This window comes from Enoplosus armatus, chromosome 16 (assembly GCF_043641665.1).
Source record: "Enoplosus armatus isolate fEnoArm2 chromosome 16, fEnoArm2.hap1, whole genome shotgun sequence".
Lineage (NCBI taxonomy): Eukaryota > Metazoa > Chordata > Actinopteri > Centrarchiformes > Enoplosidae > Enoplosus > Enoplosus armatus.
This window is the reverse complement of record NC_092195.1, coordinates 22069734-22078240: the sequence shown is the minus strand read 5'-3', so window position 1 is coordinate 22078240 and position 8507 is coordinate 22069734.

The window sequence follows — 8507 nt, the reverse complement described above, 5'->3', positions numbered from 1 at the left end:
AAGAGAGAATAAGCAATAATGTCGAGAAGAAACAAATAAAATGTCTTCTAGAACACTTTACTTGTTATCAGTTATGGACTGTAACAGAACAAAGAGCATGTTTAACCTGAATTAACCTGCTCGGCAAAAATAAGCTGTTGGTCTCCCATAAACTCCCGTAAATGCCTGTTCTCTGTGCAATATGTTGAGTTTTTCGTTGAAAGAATGCTATTTGGCCCTGGCTTTGCTGTGTGGTAAAAAGTATTATTTAAGAATACGTAACATGAAGCTGGAAACTGAAATCTAAAAACCAGATTTTGACACCTGGACCATTTACTTGTCAGGATCTCAAGATCAGGTGATAAAGCAGGACCCACCTTATTTTGTCAGCTGATAGTTGTGTTTTAGTGCTGCATTTTACAGTTAGCACAATTAGTTCCCGACTGGAGATTTGAGGACAATACCAATATCAATTTTGAGAGTTTAAAAATCCAATAGCAATGCACTGGACCATAGTTATTATTTTCATGAAAGCATAATATGAATAAACAGTTTGATGTAGGTCTCTTAAAATGAAAGAAGAATAAAATAATTACGACCAAGATATGTACTGAAAGGTACATTTGTATGTACGTGTCGCGGACGTGAACAGATGACAAAATGTATGTATCACCAAACAAATGACAAAATTCACGTGTTGCAGATATAGAGAAATAATAAAATGCACATGTTTGTCGCAGACGTGAGCAGATGATGGCGGTTACATGTCATGGACAAAGACGGATCCCCTCAGTTTTATTTTGAAGCCATCTGTAGTGTTTGGGACATTTTACAGATCATGATGATAAAAATCTTCTCACCAGTTTTCTCTGGTGGACAAACTCTGTGATGGAGACTTTTTTCTTAACGAGCTCAAACACATTTTAGAAACTTCCTCTCTTTTCTCTCTCTTCTCTTATTGGTCGACATATACGTCAATATCACTACATCTGCAATAAACTAACATCTGCCAATGAATCGATTTAGCTCTAGTTGACACAGTAAGACCGGAAGTCATTACAGAAATACATATTACTCACTGTAACGTGATAAACACTTATAGTACATAAACAGCGCTGAAACCATTAGTTCTATAATTGTGTACTATTAATTTATTAGCATAAAATAAATCACTGCCAGTTTAACTGATTTATCAAACAAAAAACCTAAACATTTACTGGCTCAAGTAAAAATTGTATAAATTCACAAATAACATATTTAAAACAAATTAGAAAGAATTGTTAGCTGCAGCGCTTTCTCTATTAAAACATGCACTTTTATTGAAGACTTCATGAAGAGCTGCCAACCAATACATATCGCCATCTGATATTCTCTATTTAAAAGTCACATTTTGTGTTTGTTGTTGCTTCTGTAACTTTAAATATTCACATTCATTTTTCTCCCTGTCTGTCATGTCACAAAGTTTTAACGTTGTTTTTGCTCCAGTTTGAGTGTTTTTGCACATTTGTCATGAATATTGAGATGAGCTCAGTTTGTAGAAGAAGGCACTGACACTGTAACGGGTTACATATTATGGATTCATCGTACTGTAAGTGATGTTGGTGAAAAGATGTTGAAGAAATGTATTTAGTTTTATTTATTTTAAAGTTTATGCACATTTAGAACAACAGGCCAGAATCCACTGTGTCATTTAACACTTTCTTCACATTGTCAAAAATATGAAAACAACTTCTTTTGCATCTTCTATTTTGCTCAATTTATTTAACTATAGATTTATATGTTGTGTTTTTGAATATTGTTGTTTGATTACTGTATACAGCAATGCATTGTGGGTAAATGGAGCCAAAAAACACTTCATTTTCTGTTTTGAGCATCCAGACCTCGTTTTCACAAAATAAGCTAAAGAAACTGCCAATGAAGTGGGATTATTTCACCTGCTCTTTCTTTAAATAAATGTTTTGATATCAGTGTTGCGTTATTCTGTCTTGTTTGAAGATGCTGAAACATTTCTAGAAAGTTCCTGCAAAAAGTCAAACTGACCTGAGAACAGGTGAACTCATCTCACCCTATTGGCTGAATCTTTTCTTTGTTTGAATAAAGTCTTGAAAGTGAAATCTGAGACCAAATCACTTATTACGGAGATGTGTTTTGTTGTGTTGTGTACTTTACACTCCTGTAGTTCATTTACCATCAACACAAACTCTCTGACCGTCGTTCTGTTGTAGCTGAAGATTGTTGAGATGTTGCAGTAGGAGTTTAGTGATAGGGAATTTTAAAGTTGTCATTTAATGTGATGCAGGGCTTTAATCGCCCAATATCAACATTGAGTCTGGTGACACGGTTGCCTTTCAAAAGCAGCTCTTTCCTTCCTGCTGCACATTAACGTTCAAGCTTTAAAGGATGTTTGTCTTTTATTGACTCTCTAATGTGGAACTTGGACACAAGTGCAGAAATCACACTTTCTGATTCTAGTCACATGATGCATGCATCCAGCTGCGCTATTGGCCAACAGCCCAGAGTGAGCTTCATCAGTTATTGAGAGGACACACACACACACACACACACACACAGAGTCTGGTCAGTGAGCTGTAATGTAGAGCAGAGCAGATGTAGGGCAGGACAAACAGCACCGCTCCATTACACAGCTCCACCTCTACAACACACCAACACTGAGTGTGTGTGTGTGTGTGTGTGTGTGTGAATGTAATGCATGAGTGCGTGCGTGATTATGTACGCATGTGTGAGCATTTCATAATGACTAATCTGCTGCCATTATGCATGCTGTGTTTGCGTGTCGACACATCAAACACTGAAAACCACCTTAAAGGAGCAGCCGGACTATTTTCTATCAACCATCTTGTTCTCTGTCGTCTCGGTCAGATGTTTCAGTTTCATCTCTGCGTCCAGTACGTAGACACGCCCGGGACATTTAGCCTAGCTTAGCACAAGGACTGGAAGCCGAGGGAAACTCCTAACCTAGCTTAGCACAAGGAGACAAAATCCACCTTCCAACAGCTCTGAGTCTGTCTGATATACAGGATGTATGTTGTTAACTAACCAGCTAGTCAGCAGTCCAGCCAGCTGGTTTAGTCGACAGTATGAGAATCCACCCAGAGTTCTGGAGTCGCTTAGCATAATCAGACATTTCCCTCTCATTATGAACTGTATGAATCTCCATGACTGCAGACAGAAATAAAACAAACACCTACATTTACTAAAAATTTAGTTTAAGTTATGCTAGCTTCACTTCCTGTTTACATAGTTGGTTGCTCCTGATTGGGCAGCGCTACAGATGTCTCCTAGCAACAGATTTACACATCACAAGTGTTTACTAGCTGAGACATGTCTGAAGTGTTAATGGTGCAACCTGATGTAGTGAATCACTAGTTAGAAACTAGTTTGTTTAAACTCGTGAAGATTCATGACGAGCTGCTGTGACTCAAAGGTTTTTCTGACTTATTCAGTATATTTATTTAATTCACTCCAGTGAGTCTTTTCTACTCTGACAGCTTCTACTGTATGAGGGGGAGGAAGATGATGATGATGATATTAACCTGATTTAAACTCACAGGTTGAGACATCATTAGTTTCCACAGTTGTAATTAAATAAAACACTGTGATCAATTAAAAACACGGGTTTGAGAAATGATTTCTAATACGAGTGTGTGTGTGTGTGTGTGTGTATGTTAGCATTAGCGTTAGCATGCGGTCCTCTCATCGTTGCTGTTGTGTGTTAGCTCCTCTGAAATATTTACACTCAGACCTAAAAGCTTCTGGTTGTCATGCTATTTTTATAAGACGCAGATACATGAACACACACACAAACACACGCTGTGCTGTTACTGGACAAAAAACAGCAGGATGGGACGATGACATCACTCTGATAATGATGATGTCACTGCCCTCTCCCTCTGTGTGTTGATATAAACGTAGTATTGAAGTATTTTTAGTTCTGTTGCTACGAGCTCCTCCTCCTCCTCTTCTAATTGTTGTGTATGGGGACAAAAGCTTTCCGCAGTACCGAGTGCGACCACTACTCCAGAATCAGCTGACAGTCCAGCGCCGGTCCTGCAGGGTTATTGGATCTGAAACAGTCATGTTGATGCGTAACTATAATTTGGGTTTAAGCAGGTGTTCAGACCGAAATGAGACTTAAAATCTGATCTAGTCTGAGTACCCCCCCGGCAATCATCGTCTGTATGAATGAATGAACGTAAACACAGCGACTCAAACAATAAGTTACCTGATGTAACTCTGGTTCTATGAATCTGTGCAGCTCAGCGTCTCTGGCCTGGAACCAGATGAACCTGGAGCTCATGTTGTTCATCTGGCACCCCCGCCGTTCAGGTAGATCAATCCTGATTCAGGTCAGGCCCATATTATTGGATGTTGGAGGTAGCTACCTAGCCTAGCCTAGCCTACTGCTGTGTCACACGTGTTGTTGCTCTGATTGGTTGTAGCATCCAGAGGCACCTTGGAAATCAAAAATGAACCAAGAGGTTCCAGAAAAATCTACATTAGTGAGTTGGTCTGTCTGCCTGCCTGTCTGTCTGCCTGCCTCTCTCTGTCTGTCTGTCTGTCTGCCTCTCTCTGTCTCTGCCTGTCTGTCTGTCTGTCTGCCTGCCTGTCTGTCTGTCTCTGTCTGATCTTAGAGATGGAAACAAGCCTGGAAATAAAAAGGAAGAGATGTAAATCAGAGAGCAGGACAAAAGGAAAAGGATGGACGAGGAGACGAGGAGACGAGGGGAGGGAAGGTGAAGGAGGGGTGAAATGAGGAAAGAAGGGAAGGAAAGAAGGATGAAAGGAGAGGTTGAGATGAATAAATGAGGTCGAGGTTTTGAACAGACGCTGCAGGGCTCTGAGTCACAATGAACACATATATACCATCCCCCAACACACACACACACACACACACACACACACACACACACACACTCTCCACCTATAATCCCGACTGTTTTAACTGAGAACAAACTGTAACACTGACCTGGTACACACCGGAGTGTGTGTGTTAATAAAAAATTAAATACCCCCCCCCCCCCCCCCCCCCCACACACACACACACACACACACACACACACACAAAAACAGAAGAAGCATCAAACAGACAGCGGGCGAGCGAGCATGATGACACAGAGAGAGAATCAGTGTAAATAATTTATTGGACTCTGATGTGAACACGAATCAGCTCCACTGTTTTCATCTCAGTAAATAACCCAGTTAACACACACACACACACACACACACACACACACACTCACCTAAACCTCGGCAGGAAAATGTAATCTGTTGTTTATTTGGTGTCAGGGCCAGATTAAGACTTTAGTGGCCCCTACTGACCCCCCCATCCTCTATGCATAATGTTTGTGTGTAACTTGATAATTAATTGATAATTGATAATAACTGATAATTAGTTAAAGTTATAATTAGAACAAGTTCTCTTCAGATTTGAGTGGAACGTTTGATCAAATGTTTTGACTCAAACGTAGTCTAACCATGTCATGTGATGTTCTCCTTCAGACCACTTTAAGAGCAAATATCACTGCGACCGTGACAGAAGACTATCCAGGAACTCACATTGTAGCAGGAATGGGACGAGCAGGAATATACCCCCCCCCCACACACACACACACACACACAGTGCAGCGTCAGAGCAGGCTTACACCTCCACTTGTTACCATTCTGCTGACAGCACTTATATAAATCAACAGGAAACAACCAGCAGAAACCGTCTGATGTGTGTGTGTGTGTGGTCACAGCTGTTACATCCATTAAAGGACAATTTAGCATTTTGATCTGTTTAAATCTGAGTGGAGGAGGAGGAGGAGGAGGAGGTCAGAGGCTGCGTCCTGTTTCCTCCTCGTTTCCTCTCCTCGCTCACTTGTCTCCTAACAGGAAACACTTTAATTAATTCACTTCTGAAAGTGTGAAATCTACAGAGTTAAATTAACTGTACATAAAATCAGTAATTTAAAATATTAAATGAAATGAACGACTGCAACAGATATTATTATTCATTTACATCCTCACAAACTCAAATAAAATGAAAGGAGTTTGGTGTGTTGCGGTCAGAGTTCAGTTCATCTACAGCAGAAAGACAACAGCGCCATCTACAGGACAAACTGACCACACACGCACACACACACACACACACTGTACGACTTCAAATCTCTCTATAATATTATTAGTTAATAATATAAATTATTATATGTGGTTCATATTATCTTTTTCATCATTATGAGTAACGATCACATTCATTCATGTAATAATATAATAATATTTTAGAAATGAGTCTAAGATCCTCGCCGATACATTTTCATACTTTTAGTATGTTCAATGCAGGACCTTTATTGTAACAGGGTTATTTTAGTGTGGTATTAGTACTTTTACTTCAGTAAAGGATCTGAGTACTTCCTCCACAGTCCTTTCACTCCATGCTCTCCTTCCTCCTCCTCTCTGTCCATTAGAAGCGTCTCTCATGTTTTATTGATGTTTATCAGCAGATGGAAGCCGAGTCCTCACAGTGTGTGTGTGTGTGTGTGTGTGTGTGTGTGTGTGTTGCCCACAGGCATTATGGGTCACATTTCAGTGTCGTTGTTTCTTTTCAGCTTCAGTTTATTTTCTTCACCGTCTGACTCAGTTTATTATACAACATTATATATTATACAGTACTGTGATCCTCTACTGCAGTAAAGGTACTAATACTACACTGTAAATACTAAAATGTCCTTAAAGTATTAAAGCAGTAAACCAGCGGCTTCAGTTCTACTTGGATGAACAGTACCTGATGAAACGTACCTGCTGAGGTGAACAGGAAGCCGGGGGTTGATGCTGTTGGAGACTTTCGGACCCTGCTCCTCACCTTACAGGCTTACATGGCAGAGCCTGACCACCCCGCAGACCACGTCATCAAACTCCCAAATCATTTTAAAAACAACTTTTCCTTTTATATTTTTTTAATTCAAAACCCCTCAATGTTTTTGTTACACCACACAAAAAGTCAAACACAGTTTTCCCCCACAGACAGGATGATGGAGGTAAGGTAACAGCTGGGGTCAAAGGTCAAAGACGTGGGTCAACTATCACCTCGCTGCAGAAAAACAAAAACATCTGTAAAATTATTGAATCCATTAAAAAATAAAAACAAACCTGAAACTGAGCTGAGAGTCTATTTACAATATTGCCTTAAAAACCAGTTAAAACTGACCTCAGCAGGTATGACAGACGTGACCTTTGACCTTTACACTCTTAAAAACAACACTTTTTCACGGCTCAGAGTCTGCTTCATGACGCTTTTAAGATCGAGGACGTCTTCGTCAGATCCTCCTCCAGAAGGCCGAGAGTCTGGAGGGTTTAAGTCGGACGGACTTTAGGTCTCGACTCTGAATCGACCCGAGGGCGGAGCCTGGCTGCTCACCTGTCGGCCGGTTCAATCAGAGGGCTCGTTAGATCAGCTGACACGCTGCCTGCTGAGCGTTGCTCCACCCACAGGTGTCAGAAATGTTAACAGCTAACGTGGAAGACGGTTCAGATGGGCTGATGCTAAAATGAACTCGGTCGGTTCTTGTTTCAGTTCAGCCTTCACGTCACAGCTCAGGTAACATCAGTTCTCACTTCCGACCTGTAAATAACGTCAACATCTAAGTCATAATTAAGGCCGGAAAACGTTTCTGAAAGCTCCGATAATCTGACGAACACAGAAGTTAAAGTCTGTCGTGATTCATCTTTGACTGAAGCAGTCACATGACAGTTATTCTTAAGAGTGTAAATGAAGAAAAGCCAAAACTTTACAGCAGTTTAGTTCAAAGTCCAAGCTGAGCAGATTCTGCTGCTTTCGTCAGGACGAACAGACACTTTTTATGTCTGTAAGATAATAACTTTTAGCATTATCAATTGATTTGATTTATTTTCGTATTAAATTAATTCTTTCAGTCCTGTTTAATACAGCTGGAGAAGTCAAAAGTCAAAAGTTGCTGCTTGCGTGGCTGCAGAATCTGACGCAGAGCAGCGACACCTGAATCAGACACGACAGGCTGTCCAGGTTCAGGCTTCGCCTCCATCGTAGACCGAATCCTTTATACCCGGTCAGACTCGGTAACCCATAATCCACTGCACAGCTGTCACTGCAACGCTGCGTTCAGGTGATCTTTGTCAGCTTGTTAAGGCAGAAGTGGACCAAGGAGAAGGCCCCCGCAGGACGTCACTAATAGAATAAATTTAATCTTATAAGCAACAAAACTATAGAACTGAAAAATTTCACAGTCAAATCAAACTGAACTGAAAATAAGAAAATTTAAGATGACAAAATCTGATCACTCTGATCAATCCCATTCAGGCTTGATTGTTTATGATTTTCACTAAACTTTAGTTCAGACCGGTTTTATTTGAGAAACTTGAAAGTGGTTTTTATTGGACGACTATTGGACGTCTGAATTTCTACCTGCTGGTAAACTTGTACATTTCTGACTAGAGGAGCACCTGAACGCACCACAGGTTTGGTCTATGTGAAGGTGAACTGCAGGTTCAAA